Source organism: Neolamprologus brichardi, chromosome 16 (genome assembly GCF_056152115.1).
Source record: "Neolamprologus brichardi isolate AB-2024 chromosome 16, ASM5615211v1, whole genome shotgun sequence".
Classification (NCBI taxonomy): Eukaryota; Metazoa; Chordata; class Actinopteri; order Cichliformes; family Cichlidae; genus Neolamprologus; species Neolamprologus brichardi.
The window spans coordinates 17,568,832-17,589,293 of NC_142119.1; the positions used below are offsets into that span (position 1 = coordinate 17,568,832).

The window sequence follows — 20,462 nt, forward strand, 5'->3', positions numbered from 1 at the left end:
CTTTTCCGTTAGTACCTATTTGGATCAACTCAACACAGCTCGACTCGGATTGGCTGGTTGTCCTTTACAATCAAGTACCTCCTAGTGTGCATGGTTGTCAATATAGCCACACGGCCCATTATCCCGTGACGTAAATAGTATGCGAAACAAACACTACAACAAAGGTGGACGTTGAGGAGAGAATATACCTGCTCCTCGATCTGTGGCTTTTCATCAGACCCGGGAATACAAAAACGTGGTTTTTGTAGCCATTTCCCTCATTAATGGGTTTCAAAAAAGGCTGATTTTTGATATTCGTAAACGAGACCCTCTGATGACCAGTGTTGGTCAAGTTACTTGAAAAAAGTAATCAGTAACTAATTACCAATTACTTTCCCAAAAAAGTAATCCCGTTACTTTACTGATTACTTATTTTCAAAAGTAATTAATTATTATTATTAGTTACTTAGTTACTTTTTAAAAACACGATTTACAACCTGAATAGGTGATAAAGCGATAGATCTTTCAGCCCAATTCTACTTTTTCTGCATAATCCATCATACAAAATGTAATCAAATGGAAAAGTCCCTTTTTAAAACTTGTTTTATTAGTTTTAATCTTTTAACTTTATGCATCAAGCAAAAATTTAATTATATGCAACATTCTCTGACTGGAAGAAATTTGTTTAATATTCAAACTTATTTTCTGCACATTCCAGCACATAATTTTTTTTTTGTGTGTGTGTGTTTACACTCACTCTTTCAAATAGATGCAAGTAAAACACAGCAGAAAATAAATAAAGTCAAAGACTACCGGTCCTGTTGCTCTATTTTCACCTGTAAAGCAGGAGTCAGGTAGGCGGAGGTTTACCATGGTGCAGGTGTGCCGCAGCGGTCAGTGGAAGAATCCACGAGTTTCTCTGTGAATTTCCCATTACGTCGTTGCGCACTCGGTGCTTGTTTGGAAGTTTAGGGGTTTTTTTCGCTGTAAAAAGAAGTTTTCTTCCCACGCACAACGGACACTAATGTTTTTGTCACTTTTTATGGAATCAAACTCAAAGTAAGGTCAGTACTTCCACACTTTAAATGCTGCATGCTCATACTCTCTCCCGCACTCAATATATTATCCATTGTTGATCTGCACACAGCTGTTGTCATGAACGTCACACTCGCTTACATCGCTGTCATGAGACATTCTCGCAAAAAAATCACGGTTTTAGTAACGCAGTAACGCAGCGTTCCTACGGGAAGGTAATGGTAATCTAATTACCGTTTTTGCAACAGTAATCCCTTACTTTACTTGTTACCTGAAAAAAGTAATCAGATTGCCCATCTCTGCTGATGACTCATCACTACTGACCAGCCAATCAGTGGCATGCATTCTGATTATATTTCATTGCCTTGTATCAGGTACTATGACCTAATGGAAAACCCTGAAAACTGTGATGACCCGTGGTGAGTTGATCTGAGTAGATGCTAATGAAAAAGGGGCTAAACACGATCATGGAGGTACATGGAAGGGTCCATTGATGCTCCCAGCGTTGGTCGATTTGCATTCAAACAGTGCAGTCCTGCACGTTTTATCGACCTTTCATGTACTGAAGGAATGAGTACTTGTTGCAGTGTTCCCCTGGATGAAACATGCTGCCACCCAAATAAAACCTCTTTCCAAACAGTTTAAGCATCCTTTCCGTATAGTCTGTCCAAGCTTCTTTTCTGATATAACGTAAACATAGCAGTACCACCACAATCTCTTATCTAAAACCCAGCTGTCCCCACAGCTAGGCCAGTCTGTACCAGCAGATGTGACCTCACTTGTAGTACAGTGCCCCTTTTCCCCCAGATGTCAAACTGTCTGATCTAGGAGTGACGCAACAGCATACTGGCTGTTTCTTGTTATTTTAAGGGTTTTTTGTTTTGGTTTGGTTCTCAGATTCACAGACAGTACCTGGTCTTTGTATGGCCTATTTAACAAGTCACAAATACACAGTAGTGGTGGTAAAGGTGTGCTGCGCTGGCTCTTCCATGTCTTACCAACTTAGAAGTCTGACTCGAGGAAGCGTTCCAGCTGAAATATCACACCGGAAAGTTTTCAGACAAGCCCGTGACTACATGCAGTGCACCAATGGGGCAAATGAGAATTACTACTGTGCAGAAATATGAGTCCAAGTAAGGCATTAAACATTTTGCAAAGCATCTTGACATCCTCCAAGGATCAGTTGGTCGTAATAACCGACTCATCAGTGTGGAAAGATCATTTTGCTGTTGCAGACATGAATTTAAAGATGAATGTTAATTGTCTTGTGACCAGAGCATATTTCAGGGTCTGTCCTGAATCATCTCAGTGCATGTCAGGGTCTTAACCTGGGCGAGGACTGCAGCAAGAGAGGACTGGATGTTACAGACTGGGCGGAAACATGGAAAAAAGGCCAAAAATAGTTCAAGAAACAAGAAAAGTTGGGCTATAATTGAACTGAAGAAGAGAAACACCTTCAGGAATAAACCAAAGAGGATCCAGCTGTCTTTGACTCAATGCTGTGAGCGGAACGACGCAGGAGTCCCAACTGTGAAACACAACGTAAATAAACTCGGTCCAGCAAAAGTGGGTCAGAGTTCATACCATCTGTCCGTCTGTCTCATTTTAATACAATAATACAGTAATTAATAACAAGATCACAAGAGTTCAAGTGTTTACTGTGTGTGTTTGTGTATGCATGGCCATGTGTTGAATTTTTAATGAGCTACAGGCCTGAAGCAGAAGCACTGTGTGTGTGTGTGGGTGAGTGCGGATGGGTGAGTGTTGTCCCACAGGCAACACAAGCTGTTACTGAAGAAGATGCCTTCGGACACACGCACACACGCACGCACACACACACACGCACACACACACACACACACACGCACACACACACACACACACACACACGTATGACTTTGTCAGTTTCAACTGAAACAATTTCAGTGTTTCAAACTATACTCTTACTCTTCGAACCTCCTGCAAATAAACAAGGTTTTGGCCACAGCGGTGAAAGTAAATAACAATCATCATTCATTGAATTTTTGAAGGTTTTGTTTTAGGACACTTCCTCCTGAACACTCAGAGAGAGAAAAACATAAACTTTGAAAAACATAGTCTGATATCAGACTGCAGCGGACCCACAACAATGAACAAACACCACTCTGAGACCTCTGCTGTAACAACAGTGCACATCAGGACACAGATGGGCAGATACGCTGCCTCCATGTTACAGGAGCCTCAGAGTTTCAACCACATCCTCTGGCAAAGTCCTTGGTTATGATGTCACATCCTGTCTGAAACAACTGCCATTGTGATCTCCGGGAAGTAAGCTTCCCGCGCAGAGCTTGTTCTTCCCATTTTGGGGAATCAGTTCAGTCTCACACTCATGATCCTGCTGGACAGGAAGAGCATGCAAGGCAGTGTTTATGCTGTTTTAGGTCAGTCAGACCTTTTTCCCATTCAGAAGCTGGACAAGTTCATGGCCTACACTTCACATCAATAACAAAAAACAAGCTTTTCAACTGATATTTACTTATTTGACTAAAAATCAGAAGTCATTCACCTTAGAACCGCTGACTGAAGAAAGAACAGTTATCTCATGGTCTGATGTGCACATAGATGCTACCTAAGATTAAATCTGTGCTTTTCAAACATTCTGGTTTACAAGTAAAAAAAAAACAAACATGTGGGAGATTTACAAGTCATTAACAGTTCTACTAAACAGTGATTTCCCCTCTAAACCTCCCTTTCCTTCCACTTAAACAACTGAGGGAAATAATTATTTGAGCCGCTGTTGAATTTGTAAGTTTGCTCACTTAAAAAGAAACAAACTCAAGGCATTAGCTCCCTCCACTGATTTTTAATAGGACCGAGGTCTGCTATAGACTGGGTGGGACACTTTATAACCTTAATGGGCTTCTTCTTTAACCACTCCTTTTATCGGTATCTTTTGGGTCATTGTCTTCAGTGTCTTCAGTGTTCTTGCTAAAGGAAGGAGGTTCCTGATTTTACAGTGCATTGCCCCATCAATGCAGTGATGTCATCCTGCACCCTTAGCAGAAAAACAGCCCCAAATCATAATGTTTACACCACCGTGCTTGACTGTGCATACGGTGTTCTTTGGGTCATACAGCAGTGATGGAGAAACTGGCATCCAGGTGCTGAGAAAGTTTGCCGCTGCATTTATCTGATTATTCTGTTGCAAGACGTTTATGTTAAGTGTTGTGAAACTGTGATTTAATTATGGTTTCATTTATATAAAGGATATGAGTACTTTTTCTAGCTGAAAGTAACAGCTGCACGCTGGTGTTCTGAAAGCAAATGGAAAAGCAAAGCATTCTTGTAGCTGGGTAACATGCAGAGCTCACAGGGGTGACGCGGTGATGATGGATATGATCAGCAGACTGCCTGCAGCACCAGAGCCTCGGGGTCCTTTCCTATTTCTCATTTTCCCATCCTCCCTCTACATTTCCTGTCTGTGTCTACTGTTAACAGCAAATTAAAGCCAAAAATGTCTTTAAATATAAGACATTTTTTTATTTTAAAAATAAAAATCCTGTTAATCTTTTGTTTCCATTCTCTTCAGTGGTAATGTCAGCGAAATCAAATCTAATAGAGAAAAAATGCTTATGTCTGCCCTTGTAACTACACATTTTCTCACACACGATTACCCGAAATTAAGATGAAGTTATCTTTATTTTTAGATCAGTTTTAGTTTTTGCTGTTGGTGGCAACACTCAGTGGTTTTTTTATTCAGCAGTTTATCACTGTAGTCGAATTTGGGATTTTTTTTTAGCCACAGAGTAAAAAAAATATCCTTTTCTGTGAAAGTCACTCAGAATTTGAGCATCAGTGTTTAACCCTCATTAAATAATGAGGGAGTTGTTTGTTTTACAGTCACACACCAATGTGTGACTGAATTAGCGTTGCTGATTTTCAGAAGGATTTTCCCCGACATCTGACCATGTCCTGTTGAGTCCATTTGGACAGGATGAAATAAACTAGATACCAGTTACTAAGTGTTTACATTGGAAACAATGGAGGGAGCAGCAGCCACCTTAATAGACAAAACATTCCCCTTTCTTGTTATTACACTGCACATGAAATGATTCTGCATATGGGAAACTTTCATCTTATACAGGGGTTTTTCCCAAGTGTTAACCTGCTCTGGAGTCGGTTATATTCAAGATAAGACAAAACAGACTGTGTACAAAATCAGCGCTCACTGACCAACCGGTTTCATGTAAAGGTCTGTGGACTTCAGTACACAGGGAGGTGGGGGGTGTGTAGGTTTTTGTTTTTCTCTGATGAGCATCGATCAAAGAAAAAAAAAGTAGGAGCAACTTTAACTGGAGCTCAGCCGATAGAGCAAATTTGCTACCAACATGAAGGTGGATGGGCGATCCCTGATGCAAACATTGGTGTGTAATTGTTAGATAGATATATAAAAGCACCGTATAAGTACTGGTCATTTACTTGATGGTGCCATTTCCTGATTGACTCCAACAAGTTTAAACCAATGTTATTGCTCTGTAAGCTTTAATACAGTAATATGATCCTAAAACAGATACCCAAGATTTATACATTATACAAAAAACTGCCAGTAACTTCTTCTCAGACCATCTTATTTTTTTAATTAACAGAAGTTATTCTAATCTATTCTAATCTATTCGTACCCCAGCTCCTCCTTTGCTAACACAACAGTCATACAGCAATTTTTAATCCTTTACTTACTGGATAATCTCACACACTGCCACTGTTGCATTCAGCCTGTATTACCTGTTTAACCTCTCCATGTTTTTGTTGTTTGATCATCTCTGCTATATGTCCTGCGAGCAGACCTGCTCATGTTTCTGATTGGCCGTGTGCTGCTAACACTGAGTCTTTCTTGTGAACATGCTCTTGATTGCGAAACCCCGGTTTGACTTATCCAGCTGATAACTTATCCTTAGCCAGATTGCTGACGTTAGGAGAAGTGGAGCCAGATAAGGAAAATCTATGCTGGGTATCCTGAACCTGATTCATAGCACCGGCTCCTGGCACAACGCTGCATTGTTCGCTCTCTAATATTGCAGCATATTGGCTAGTATGTTCAGCCAGAACAAGACAGGCTCATGGCCGTGCAACAGCATTGTCAATTATACAAAGTGAATAACATGTTCCTTATTACATTCATACTAGTTTCTGTTTTGTTGTTCATTCGATTTGTAGACTCCACCTGCCATGCATCTCTGTTAATAACTGCAAAGCGCAAGAGCCTTAAATGAACACCAAGGACTTTGTTCTGTCTGTTAGCCTGCAGTTTCATTAAGCTAACGAGCCTCAATTAATTATGTTAATGAGCTACAGTTAAAATCTCTCCTGGAGGGAAACAGATAGTCTGTTAACGAGCTGATGGCTGGTTTAAGCAGTCGTTAGCGGCTCTGTGTGTGGTGTGTGTTTGTGTGTGTGGTAGTAGTGCGAGATAAGCAGGTCAGGGCTACAGAGAGATAAAATTCAGGATGAAGCCCCCCTCCTCATTCACAAACACACGCGCACAAACACACAGACCTCTTCCTGTCTGGCAGGAGACAAGGTCTTGGGTGTGTGTCTGTGTGCTGGATCCAGCTGTTGGCTTCATTTCTGTGACCTCCTGTGGTGGGCGTGCGTGCGTGTGGGGGTGTTGGGGGAAGGAAGCGATGACGGGCTCCCACCAACATCATCTCTAATGAAGGCTGAGCGTGTGCATCTGAGTGAGGGTCTGGCAGATGGAGGACATTTACCAAACAGGTTAAGCAAAGTCAGATTTGTGTTGACAAAATGCACAATTTAAACCATTTATTTTATCGCTCATTTTCTAAAACCATGTAAATCCTTTTCTGCATGGGACCTCACATTTCTAATTTAGTCTTTTTCTGAAAATGGTCACAGTTATACCCCTTTTTTAAATTAGTCTCGTGCCTCCCCCTCCCTTCTCTTATTTTATGGCCCTTTGAATAGTCTTTAATAACTCTAATTACATTCCTTTGACATGGCTCAGTGGCACTTCTCAAGAACTAGGTCTAACAGATCACTAGGTGTGTCTTATGTAGACTCTGTGCTCAGGAAGTAAGACTTATTCACTGGCAACAAAGGGGGAAGTTGCCTGTCATTATAATACATCAGTAGAAGCTGGAGGTCAGGGTGGAGGGATGGGTCAGCAAAACAGCAGACCTTGACAGCAGTTGGAATATTCCTCTAGGAAAGTGGTGCTCAGGGGAAGCTAAACCCTAACCACCCTAACCAAACTGATTTATTTTTCAACAATTTCTAATCATTTGTGGCTGACTTAATGTTAATAAAAACACTATTCCTCTAACTGTGGGGCGTGTAGGCCACAACAATGCAAAAACCTAAAAATTCATACACTGTTGAGACATCAACAGCAATGTAAAGCGCCTTGAGGTGGGTGTTGCTCTATCTTGGCACAAATAAAACTGAAGAGAACTTTTGATGAAGAGACGTCAGTGTTAAATTTAGACATTTTAGCGTTCACTCTGGTAAAGTATACTAACTTAGTTAAAGAAGTTGGTATAACTTGCCCATCTTAAGCTGACATTATTTAGGTTTTTATAGGACACATGTTTGCATATTTTTAAAGTAATATCTGTTTTCCAAATTTTACATTGGTCTGGGTGAGGTTTTATGAAAAGTACCTGAGTATCTGTTTGCTCTATGCACAGTGTGCACATACTTTCCAAAAGGTATTTCTGCTGAACCCTCTCAAAGTCTAATTTTTGTGGTGTCACTAAAAATAAAAAAGGGAGGTGAAATATTTGAATTTTCAGGAGCATCCTGTCCGCAGGAGCTGAGTGAAGATCTTGCATCCCTGCGTCCTCTGGCATCATGCAAACATTGATAAGCACCAATAGCCTATCAACTCATTGGTGGCTGCAGGTTTTGAAGACAGTCAGTTAAGCTGCTCTCTACTACCTGCATATCTACCCCTTTTCAATAATTTAAGTTTAAATCAGTCTTTTTATATCTTTCATTGAATTTTGACAAAAATAATAATCAAAAACAGTAATAACTAACCTTTTTTTTTTTTTATCTATAACATGCCAGCAAGTTGATTAATAACTACTATGTTATCACATCCAAGGCATTTCATTATCCAGTGGTGGATGTAAAACTGGATTATAATCCAAACCAAATGTATAAGAATATTCAAGTGTATAAAAAGGCAATAGTAAAAATAATAGCTGCTCCATAGCAAAACAAGGCAAAACAAAAGTATTGTTTTGCTATACAGTGAGCAGCTGTTTGATGGTGTAGCTTGTCTAATGATTTTTAATATTGTTGTGTATATTAATCGTATCAGTATATTGTAATGTGGAAGACATGTTTTAGATCACATGTTTTAAATCTGACCTGAAAAATCAACTTAAACAAGCTGAAAATTGGACTCAAGCAATGTAAATTAAGCACTCAACACAAAACATCAAACCTATTGTTTTTATCCTCATCTCAGTTCATCCTGGAGCGAGGTATTAAGTCACTTGAGGATTTAAAGAAGAATATACCAGTTATAGTTTAGGTTTTTCTGATTTGGGGGATTCATGAAGGTGTGACGTCTAATCTAACAAACCTTTTCTTTCACAGCTGGTATATCATTGTCACACCCTTTTCTCTTGTCTAGTTAAGAGGAAGCAAAGATGGGGCTTTACTCATTAACTTCTGCTTTGAAGAAGAAAGATAAAACAATGAGCGGCTGCTTAGGAGAGATTGAGGGAGGCAGGAAAACAGAGATACAGGAATGTGTATGTTTTAGTAAAGCATGTTCAGGATGTTGTTTTTCTCACTGACAAAAAGATGAAGAGTTCAACTCTTATTCTGACACAAGGTCGGCATGTCGTGCTTTTATTTTGATGTTGTTAAAAAGGGAAGACCTTGACATAGACGAACATCCTGTGACAACGGGAAGAGGTCGAAGCACAAACATGAGCCATCAGCTGTCCAGTGTTGCACCAAAACCTCCATCCCTGCTGTGGAAGAGCACAGAGGAAGTTTGGTGCAGTCGCCATGGTTACCGAGGTATTTACAACCAAAATCAGCTGAGGGGAAGCAGTGGTTAGTGTGGTGAACTTTGACCTTGGGTTACTATGTAATCACAGACGTTTTACTGGGAGTTTCTCTGGAAAAACTAAAAGTGCTTTAAAAGCAACTCCCAGAATGAGTAAGACTGAGTAAAAATGAGTAAAACTAACCAGTCACTATGGCATAGGTGTCAAACTCTGGCCCGCGGGCCACATTTGGCCCGCAGCCTAATTACATTTGGCCCGTGAAGCCATACCAAATTACTATTAGAGCTGGCCTACTGGTATTATACAGCTAATATATATATTGTTTAGTATTAAGCTTTGCTTGTTCCATATTCAGTTTTTCAACAAGACTTGTTTGAGTCCATAAGAAAAGATTCATTCTTATATCTAGAGGAAGATTTTTTTTTTCAATAAATATTAATGTTAGCCCGCGACTTTGTTCCAGTTTTGAATTTTGGCCCACTGTGTATTTGAGTTTGACACCCCTGCTCTATGGTCTGCCAGAAGTACGTACCCGACAAGTTATTGGACACGGACGTAAACAAAAGTGTTTTTGTTTATGGAATAACCACACAAGGAAAACTGTCTGATGGGGTTAAAGACAATTCTAAGGCTTCCTCATTCCTCAGAGACACATGACTCTCAAAGCACCCTAAACAGGGACCAGGGCAGTGAGATCTCTGGGAGGATTTTGACTGAACTGGTTCGACACTGAGGAAAAAGATGCTTGTGAGGTTGTGCTCTTACACTATGCTGCTTTAGGGTAAATCCCAATATTATTATTAAAAAACACATTCAAAAGCTGCATTCACAAACTATACTGGTGCAATCCTGTATAATTAAATAATTATATCTCAGATTCTTGCTCACACTACATGAAACACAGACCATAGACATATACTGTGTTATACAGGTACTATCATTATTAGTAGTAGAGGTAGAAGTATTTGATTGTGGCTCAAGAGTTGGCAGTTTGTCTTGTAATCAGAAGGTTACTGGTTCAAGCCCTGGCTTCAACAGTCTCGGTCGTTGTGTCCTCGGGCAAGTCACTTCACCCGTTGCCTACTGATGGTGGTCAGAGGGCCCGGTGGCGCCAGTGTCCAGCAGCCTTGCCTCTGTCAGTGCGCCCCAGGGCAGCTGTGGCTACAATGTAACTTGCCATCACCAGTGTGTGAATGTGTGGATGACTGAATGTCGTGTAAAGCGCTTTGGGGTCCATAGAGACTAAGTAAAGCGCTATACAAATACAGGCCATTTACCATATTTGTATTAAAAATGCTCCCAAAAACACCAAACACCACAGAAGTTGAGTGACACACCTGTCAATCAAAGTGCCCACGCCCCTAACGCCAGTATATGGATATAAAAACAGTTTTTATCCCTTTGTAATGCTGTAATGTGGAGCATTTTAACACAGGAGTCTTAGGTGACTGACTGCCTTTTGGTTTGGGAGCCAGCCTCTAGTGGCCAATAAAGTAACTGCAGGTTTTGGGGTTTTTTTTGTTTGCTTTTGTTATCTTCAGGTTTAAGTTGATGTTTTCAGCCCCAGATGTTTCCCTTTTATAGTTTTACTTTTGAATTGCTTCATGACACAGAATTACCTGCAGTTTGTGTTCAGTTAAGGGTTAGAAAGTCCTTGAAGTAGTTGAAACCTACCAGAAGAAAACTATATAACCAGACTGATTCTGTCTCTAATGTAAAACTCTTAAAAGTAACCAACCTGCTGTTCAGCCTCTGTTCAGTAAATAAACAAATGATCAATTGTGTGCTGGACAATGAATCTAATTGTACGAGTAAAGCATGGCTGGTGGAATGTGTGTGCTTGACAGGTTGAGTGATATATGAAGCTATTAGACATGCAGTCATGATGGCTGCCAGGAACATGAACAGATAGATGGTTAAAATAAAAATAAAAAACATAAGTCTCTATGTTTTTTTGTCGAGCTCTAAACCTTAGAAATCAAAAGCACAAAAACTGTATGTTGCCCTGCCAACAGCGGTATCGTGCCGCAGGTCAGTTACTCATTTACTAACTCACTGTGGTGGATTTGGAAATATGGAGAGTAGTTAGACTCTTAAAAAGCAAAAAAATAGCCAAAGCAAAAACGGTCTAAGATGACCTGTGTGATGTGGCCAGAAGCCTTGTGGCACTTCCTCTGACTTAGATCAGATTTCCTGATGAAGTACAGCTGTGCGCATCTCTGTGTGACAGTACGCAACGACCACAGCGTAGAGGACAAACAGTTCTCCAACACAACGCTTCGCATCAGGAGAGAGAGAGAGTGCTCCACCTCCAGCGGAGCGTGTTAATGAATCAACAGTTGGAAACCTGTCTGTGGGAGACGACACAGCTGCTAACGTGAGAGTGTTTTTGCAGTGAAAACATCCCACTGCAGTGTCTTTAATATCTTTAACGCTGACATAATCATTTTCCACCCCAAGAAAGCTGTAGGTTGAAGGAATAGACGAGGGTCCCAGTCAGTGACGAGACCCTCTAATTTGTCAAAGTGAAGGTTAATTTAATGCACCGTGTTCCCGTCCCCACTCTACATACTGACACTGTAATCTGCACGCTGCGTAACGAGGCTGACAGCACATTATCGTGGCAGTTAATTAACATCTTGTCCTATGTGGGGGTTTTGGGGGTTTTTTTTGTAAATCAGCAGATTATATAAGATGTCAAACTGTGGAGTGACAATTTAAAAATGTAAGCCCTATCATACAGGAAGAAAAAATAATCAATCAGTGTCAAGACATTAAACAAGAGGCAGGTTTAAGTTGAGTGTTGAATCCGTTTTCATCAATGTGATTGGTATACACTCAACATTCAACACAGGGCTCATGTTGCTTTAAACTAAATGGACCTGACTAGGAAGCAGCCTAGAGGAGGCAGGTCGGAGACAAAAAACCGGAGTCCATGTGGACGGTCATCAATGAGCTTGAACCCTGTTTAATCCGTATTTATACTTCACTCCTTGCTAGTAGTGGGTTGAATCCCCCTTTGACTTCAAAATTGTTTTAAGTTTTCATGGCTTGCATTAAACTAGGTGCTGGAAACACTCCTTAAAGATTTTGGTCCATCACACAGTTGCTGCAGATTTGTTAGCTGCACATCCTCGATGGAATTCTCTGACTTGAGTACAATTTTCACATCAAGAAACCAATTTTAGATGATTTGAGCTTTGTGAGTTCAAGATGGATACACTGTGATCATACAGGACATGGGCAACTACAATACTCAGGCTGTGGAAATAAAAACAAATGCGCACTTAGTAAGAGGCCCAAAGTGTGCTGAGAGAAGCATCTTGATCATGTGTACATGATTAAATGTACTGAGTTGCTGTCCTGCGATTGGCTGCTTAGATATTTGCCCTAACAAGGAGATAAACAGGTGTATTTAACAAAGTGGTTGGTGAGTGTATAGTTCTTCTATATCCATCCATCCATTCGCTTCCGCTTCTCCTTTTCAGGGTCGCGGGGGGCGCTGGAGCTTATCCCAGCTGTCATATAGTTCTTCTATAATACACCCTTAATATAATTATATACTTATATAACACTATTTTCTAGTTCACCTACCCTGGGGGTCTGCTGGCCTGCTGCTCGGACACTAAAAAACACGGATCTCTCAAAGTGAAGCTATAACTGGTCATAATCATCTCTAATTATAACCTCTCTAATTATCGCCTTGAGGCGACTTTTGTTGTGATTTGGCGCTATATAAATAAAATTGAATTGAATTGAATTGAATTAATTACAGCTCGTGTGGCTCTGTCCCCTTTATTGTCTGCGGATGAATATGCAGGTTTCTATTTACCGCTCATTTCAGTCCAAAAGTTAAAATAATTTCATTTAGAAGACTCCTGTTCAGAATGTTATATCACAGCAGCACAATTTAGTTACAGTTTGAGGTCCATGGGTGGGTGCTGGGTTGGTGGAGGGGCTGAAACAACAGGCGGGGATGCAGGACAGGAAAAGCACTGACATGTCAGAGGAAGGGATGGAAAAATCTGCTGTTTAAATAGACTCCCAAACCGGGAGGTTGTGCTTGGTGTGTCGTGTGAGGAGAGAGGCGTGCTGTGTGTGTATGACACACAGCATCTTGACTTGTCTGCAGGTTTTGCTCCATCCATGGAAAAATCCACCTTTGTTGCAGTGCTGCAGGGAGCTTGTGCTAGTTTCCCTGACATGTGCCATTTTGTCTGACTCTTTGTTTTCCTGTGTCTCCACAATGGAAGAGTGCAAAGTTGGCTAAACTCACAGTCATTATTGACAGGCACATTAATGGGAAATAAGGTAAATTGAAATAAACAAGAATTATCCTTTGAATGTTATGTTTACTTGATTGTTTTCTTGACAATATCTCCAGTGTTCATTCATCTCTCCCAAACAAGGAGGAAGTCTTCTCAACCAGCTGACAGCTGCACTCAGAGAGAGAGAGAGAGAGAGAGCGAACAGAGTCTCCATAGTAACCACTTTGCACAATCTCCATCACGCTGTTTGTCTTCTCGGCTAAACCCCCCCCCCCCCCCCCCCCCCCCCAAACAAACAGGAAGTGAGACAGGATGGGGGAATGGGATGTCCTGTAAGAGGACAGCCTCAGTATTAATCCAATCCAATCGGAGACGGGAGCTGCAGTGAGGTCACTTCCTGTCAGGTCAGAGCCATCACACAGTAAACTCTGAAACAGCTTTGTGAAGTCAGAATGTATGACTGCTGCAGCAAGCAGAGAGGAAGGCACACACCACACACACACATCCTCTGTTTGTCCTAATGAAATTGTGTTGTTGTTTTTTAGCTTCGTGGCCACTGTGTTATTATTTTCTTTGGTGTTGCCAGTAGCGATATTGACATAAGGAAATAGAACATCTGCCATAACTGGAGGCATCGCCACAGCAACCCAGACCCACAATGCCTCTGGAGCAAAGCAGCTGTTCTGTCCAGGGGCGAGAGACCCAGAAAAAGACAGAGACTGTGTGAGCGAGAGAGACAGAGAGAGACACAGTTTTACTAATATGGGGGCTGAGATTGGAGTTCCCACACACAGTGGAATGCTGACAGCATCACTATCTGAATTCCTCGAACATCACTCTGTCCCAAACTGTGAGTTTCACTTCATTAAAGGCAGCTTCAGTGGACCTTTAGTTTATTTAGCTACACTTAGCCTGAAAGCTCATCTATCAGTTCTCCCAAACATTCATACTTTTGTTTTGTCTATCGTCATGTTACATCAGGTACATTTGGGGTTCAGCAACCTGTCCACCCCCCGTGCAGACTGTCAGAGCTGGGAATCAAAAGAACTTTTTTAAGCAAACCTTTATTAAAGCAGAAACTGTTTCACGAGGTTAGAACGATGAAGCAAGGGGAAATGATGAAACTACCCATTTTTGTTGGAAGAAGGATGGATGCCAGAATTTATTTTATAATTCACTCACACCAGCCGCTTATTAAAAGCCATGTCACCACCCACCAGCATGTCTCCTGATGTGACACCATGAAGAAGAAAGATATGAAAACCTTATTTAGACCTTTACTTTGATAGGAAAGCAGAGAGGAAACTGGAAAGTAGCGAGAAAGCTAGGTTTACTAGCAAACAGGAAATGTTCCAGGGCAGTTTCAAACTCAACTCTGCTCTATTGCAAACAAGCTTTTTCCCCTATTCAAACAGCAACCTGCAGGCTGGGAAATTCAATTATGTACCAAAAACTGCAGTTCTTCTAATGGCCACTTGAGGCCGGCTCCAAAAGTAAGTCAGTCTAAAGCAGGGATGGGCAACTCCAGGCCTCAAGGGCCATTGTCCTGCAGGTTTTAGATATCACCCCGGGTCAACACACCTGAATCAAATGATGAATTCATTAGCAAGCCTCTGGAGAATTGGAAATTTATTTGGCTGCATCCTCCTGAGGATCCGGCCTTCGTGGTCTACGTGGGCTGGGTCCTCAGAAGGTTGAGTAGGCCGGAAGTAAACGGCTGGGGAAATTGGACGGTCTAGCCTTCAGATTTGTGTCACCGCTGTCTCGGTGGAGTTTAATAAACTCAGCCGTCTGCTCCTTGCTATCTAGAATATAACAGGACACTGGTGTAAATTCTCGACCATCTCACAATTCTGTTTAATCAGTTTTCTGTTTGAAGTTTATTCAGCTGTGTGAAAACCAAGGAGGAACCCACCCGGGGGATGAATAAAGTTTTATTTTATCTAATCTAATAACTTTAATCTCAGCCAAACCAATTTACCCACGAACAAATAAAACACTCAAAAAAGCCAAACAATAACATTTTTAGATTATCTAATTGATTTATATATTATGTTTAACCTGAGTAGCGAAAGACCACGGTGATCTGAAAATGATGTGCTGGGAGTTGTGCCGTTCTCGCCGGCTCTAGTGACCCTCGAGCTCCCAGCTAGCTATCGAGCTGGTGGATAACAGAGATCTCCGACAACATCGGAGCACTTTTGCAAATATGTGATATCTTGATAAACCGAGCAAATATTTGAAGTTTACCCAGCTACATTCTCGCCTGAAAATATGTTAAAAGTTTATTTTGTGACCCAGAAAGAGTAATAAGAGTAATATTAGAAACTTAGTAGCGGCCACCATTGCTGAAAACTGGAATTGGCTGAGCCGCGCTATGAATTCTGGGATATGGTGGGCCACGAAGGATACACCCGACCCATCCTTCAAATTCGGGGAAAAGGAGGACACATTTGTCAGCTGCATTCGGAGGAGTCTACGAGTTTGGACAGCCTTCATTGCGTCGCTGTGACGTGATCGGCCTCAAATGCGGCCTGAGGAGGATGCAGCCCATGAATTTGGACACCCCCAATAAGACATGTTGAGGAGGTAATTTAGCCATTTGAATCAGCTGTGTTGGATTAAGGACACATGTAAAACCTGCCCTCGAGGCCTGGAGTTTTCCACCCCTGGTCTAAAGGCATGTGTGGGGTTAGGTTAACTGCTGATTCTAGATAGTCAAGGAAAGGTAGGCCTCTAGAGGGCATAGGCTCCAGCCCCCCGCGACCCTGAACTGGATAAGCAGAAGAAGATGGATGGGGTTTTTTTTTTACAGCTCATCCATTTGGACTTTGTTAAGCCTTCATGTGCATTGACACATGAGGCTGTAGATAAAACATCTCTGCTAGATCTAACCATCACTAGACCGCTCCACCATGTTTGTGTTCCTGTTGCTTTATGAAGTATTAGGTAACAATTAATACATACAAATAACTTTACTACCCTATGTTTGTGTGATGCACCTACACAGTTTCTTTTATGACTTAGTTTATAAATCTTAATATGCTCACTTCTAGCTCCAAAATCCTAACCACGAGGCTTCAGAACAGAGCTTCACAAACCAGTGGGTGACGTCAAGGTCACTACCTCCATCTTTTATATACAGGCAATGTTTCTGCTGTGATTTCTGTTTTTTCTGTGATTGGGACCACCAACAGCTCAAGCATAAACAGAACAATGTGTGACAGAGTTCTAAGAAGAAATATTGTTATATGTTATTTGATGTTAACCCTTGAAGTCCAAAATGTTCAGTTTAGTTTATTTTGGGGGGAGAAATGGATAATTAAATTCAGAATATTGACACTGGCAGAGGTCTGCGTTGTTGTAGTGCACGTCCAGTTTTATTAAGTTAAAGAGCAGCTGATTCCTCTAATATTTTATTCATTATTTGTTGATCTACTGGTTGAGAAACATTTCAGTACCCTCTGCAAAACTGCAGAGCATTTACAAAGAAACAGTGGCAACACTGAGGTCTGACCTGAAATATGAATCACAACCATGTGTGTGTGTGTTTGTATGCATGCACATGTGTGTTTTAAAGTTAATTAAAGTTTAAATTTGTACTTCCTGTCTGTAGTTCCCATGGAGACTGTGGGAGAGACCGAGGATGTGTTTGATTGTATAGCAACGCACAAATACACACAAACGTCCATACGCAGAGTGAGCAGATATGAACTCCACAGGACAATAGGAGCCTCCTTGGTGTCCAGCAGTATACAGGGACACATAACTGTGCAGCTGCAGTGGAGGAGGAGAACCACTGCTGGACATTTTCTGATTAAATTGGAGAGAAACGGGACAGGAAACAGTAGAATATACAGAAGAGTCTATGTATGTTATTGGGGTTTTAGCTCTATTGTTCTGTTTTGTCCCAGATCTGACAAAGCTAACTGTATTAATGATGAAGAGGCTAATATACAAACATGCACGCCGAGGCAGTGCAGTGTTTAGTTGTTGGACAGCAGAATGGAGCTCTGTTGTCACATCTGCAGCTCTGTGCATTTTCCTTCATGCAGAGGCCGAAGGTTATTCCACCACTGGGAGGTCAGAAGTCAGAGGTCACCTCCTCCTCCTCGTACCCGCAGCCGCTCCCTCCCTTTCGGATGTCCTGAACCTTGCTTTTTATGAGGAAGCAGTTCATTTTTATTAGCAAACAACATGCTACAAGGATCAACTACAGTCACAGACAGTTTATTAAGCACACCTTACTTTTCCTTACTTTTGCCTTCAGAACTGTCTTAGCTGCCTTCTTCATGGCATAGACTCAACAAGGTACTGGAAACATCCCTTGGAGATTTGGGTCCACACTGGTATGATAGCATTATGGGAGATTCCCTGATGTCAATCTCCTGTTCCAGCACATCCCAGAGTTTCTCGACTGGATTGAGATGTGGTGACTGTGGAGGCCATTTGAGTACCGTGAAGCTATCGTCGTGTTCAGGAAACAAGTATGAGCTGATTTGTGCTTTGACATGGGTACACTGTGGTCATAAAGGGGTGGAAATAGTCAGCAGCAATTAAGGTAAGCTGTGGGGTTTAAATGATTATCAGTTATTACTGAGGGGCCCAAAGTGTGCCAAGAAAATATCCCCCACACCATCCTACTGAGCAGAATAGATCCATACTTTTATGTTGTTCATCTCAATCTCTGACCCTACCATCCAAATGTCACTGCAGAAATCGAGGCACATTAAACTTGCAGCGTTTTTACAATCTTTTCTTGTCCAGTTTGTGGTCTTGCGTGAATTGTAGCCTCGGTTTCCTGTTCTTAGCTGATAAGAGAAGCACCAAGTGTGGTCTTCTGCTTCAAGGTTTGACTTCTGCATACCTTGGTTGCAATGAGTCGTTACTGTTACATTCCTAACAGGTCAATGCAGTCTGGCCATTCTCCTCTGACCTCTGGATATTTTCTCTTTTTCATACCATTGTCTCTAACCCCATAGATAGTTGTGACGAAAAACCCAGTAGATCAGCATTTTCTGAAATATTCATACCAGCCTGTCTGACACCAACAACCAAATTCAGAGTCACTTAAATCATAGTTTGTGTAACCACCTCATAAAGCTCAGATATCTGCGTCCACCAGATGATTACCAGTCCAGCACTCACTCTTTAGCTTAATTATTTTGTCTTTTGTCTCTGTGGTGTTGATCCTGTGTGCTGCTGAATGCTGAACAGGCAGTTCTGGTGTTCGCCGCTGTTCCTCCACTGCTGCGGATCAAACGATGAATATTTTCACAGTTTTAAAGTTCATGGAAAAACTTCTGCGTTTGGATTGCCACCAAGCTCAACAACGCCATCTGGCGGTCAGGTATATTAAATTCTGATTGTAGAGGTGAAGGAAGTCTACGCAAGTCCCTGGTGGTCTAGTGGTTAGGATTCGGCGCTCTCACCGCCGCGGCCCGGGTTCGATTCCCGGTCAGGGAACGTCCTTTTCTAGCAACATTTAGAATTTTTACTCTCTCTCTCTCTTTTTTTTTAAGATTTTTTATTTTTTCTTCATTTCTATTCTAATATCTATAAGTACTAAGCATGGATTTTCATCATTTGTTATTATATCAATGTTTTTATACCAATGCATATATTATATGATATATTCCATTTCTGTATCACAGGTTTTTGCACAATGACATTAGGACAAATTCCTCATTTGTGTACAAACTTAGGGATAAATCAAATTCTGATTCTGATTAAGACACATCAAGTAAAAACCTTGGTGTATGTATCCTTATGATGAGTAAACCATTCTTGATGAAACTTTGCACGAACAGTTACTGTGAGTGGCAACATCTATATGGCGTATTTTGTACAAATACCACAATCGTATATATTTGTGTATCTATATTTGACAGTTCAGTTCAGACTGGAGTGTCACAATATAATGTATGTCATAGCATCATACTGTAATGATCATATGTATGTATGTACTTTCCCTGCCTCCAACACATAGCTTGGGAATTTGTTAGTATATATAAATATAATAAAAATAAGGATAGGTTTTATCTTTTAGAGAGACACATAGATACAGTTTTTATTAGCAGAAGCCTCAAGCAAGGTAACCTTGCAATGCCCTCTTACTGTAGATGAAGCCATGAGAAGTGTGATTGAATGATATTTTTCTTACGTTTTTCTTATTGTTGTCAAGGTCACGTGGCTCCAGCCAGGTGGTTGAATTGAACTGTTCTTGCTTTGAGACAGTGCTAATCACCGCGTTGCTGTGCTGCCTGGAGTTTCTTACCAATGATGATAAATATTCTTTAATCATCTTTCTCACTTTAGCATCCAGGTAACACAATAATACAGAAAGGAATGCTTTGTTTCTGAGCTTGTATGAACTCGCTTCTAGCTTTTGTTACAACAATTTAAAGTGACTGCTTTATTTCAATGCATTAAACAGTGAACAGAAACAATGAAACACGGATGTGACTGGTAAAGACATGAAGATCTGAGACTGCAGTGTATTAAACAAACATCTGCAGGGTCATTTGGAGGATCTTAATTAGGATGACTCCTGTGTCCTCAGAAGAAACAAAAACACAGTAACGTGTAAAACCTGTGTGCATGTGTGCAGCATTTATTCATGTTAAGCCTGTGGGACTTTATAAAACAATGCAGCATCACAATAAGTGAACCACCTATTTATCACGGACAGTGTCAGCTCTGTGGGTGTGTGCATGCCCCCATTAATCACAGTGGAGTGGTTCCACCAGCGGGGCACTCGGATCTCAGAAGGGGAGCCAACTGTTGCTCTCACATCTTCTTCTGTGGTGAGAAAAATCACAGGGGACTTGAGGTGAATTAAAGACCTGAGATGATAAAACGCCTTCTTGGTTGAGTTTTGCACTAAATTTACACTTCCTGCTAATTTTCCCATTAAGAGTTAGTGCATCTCGATTCGAATCCCAGAGTCCAGTGGCATTACTTCAGGGGCCACATGATCTTTTAGAACTGGGATGACTTTACCAAACATCACTAGAATGACAGTGCAAGCACATTTCACACTAAAAGTACTGATAATATCCCTAAAACATATTGCCAACATTATTTAACACAGGCCAAAAATTCTGCTTAGTAATTCACACCTCACAAATGTCACTGATTCTGCTTTAGCAAGCTT

At 41.1% G+C, this 20,462-nt stretch overlaps 1 non-coding gene across 1 annotated transcript; it reads left to right on the forward strand.

Annotated features, from left to right (window-relative positions):
* Positions 1 to 18,700: 18,700 nt before the first annotated feature.
* trnae-cuc (transfer RNA glutamic acid (anticodon CUC)) lies at positions 18,701 to 18,772 on the forward strand. The gene has a single exon. It is a non-coding gene; the product is annotated as a tRNA-Glu (tRNA).
* Positions 18,773 to 20,462: the final 1,690 nt, after the last annotated feature.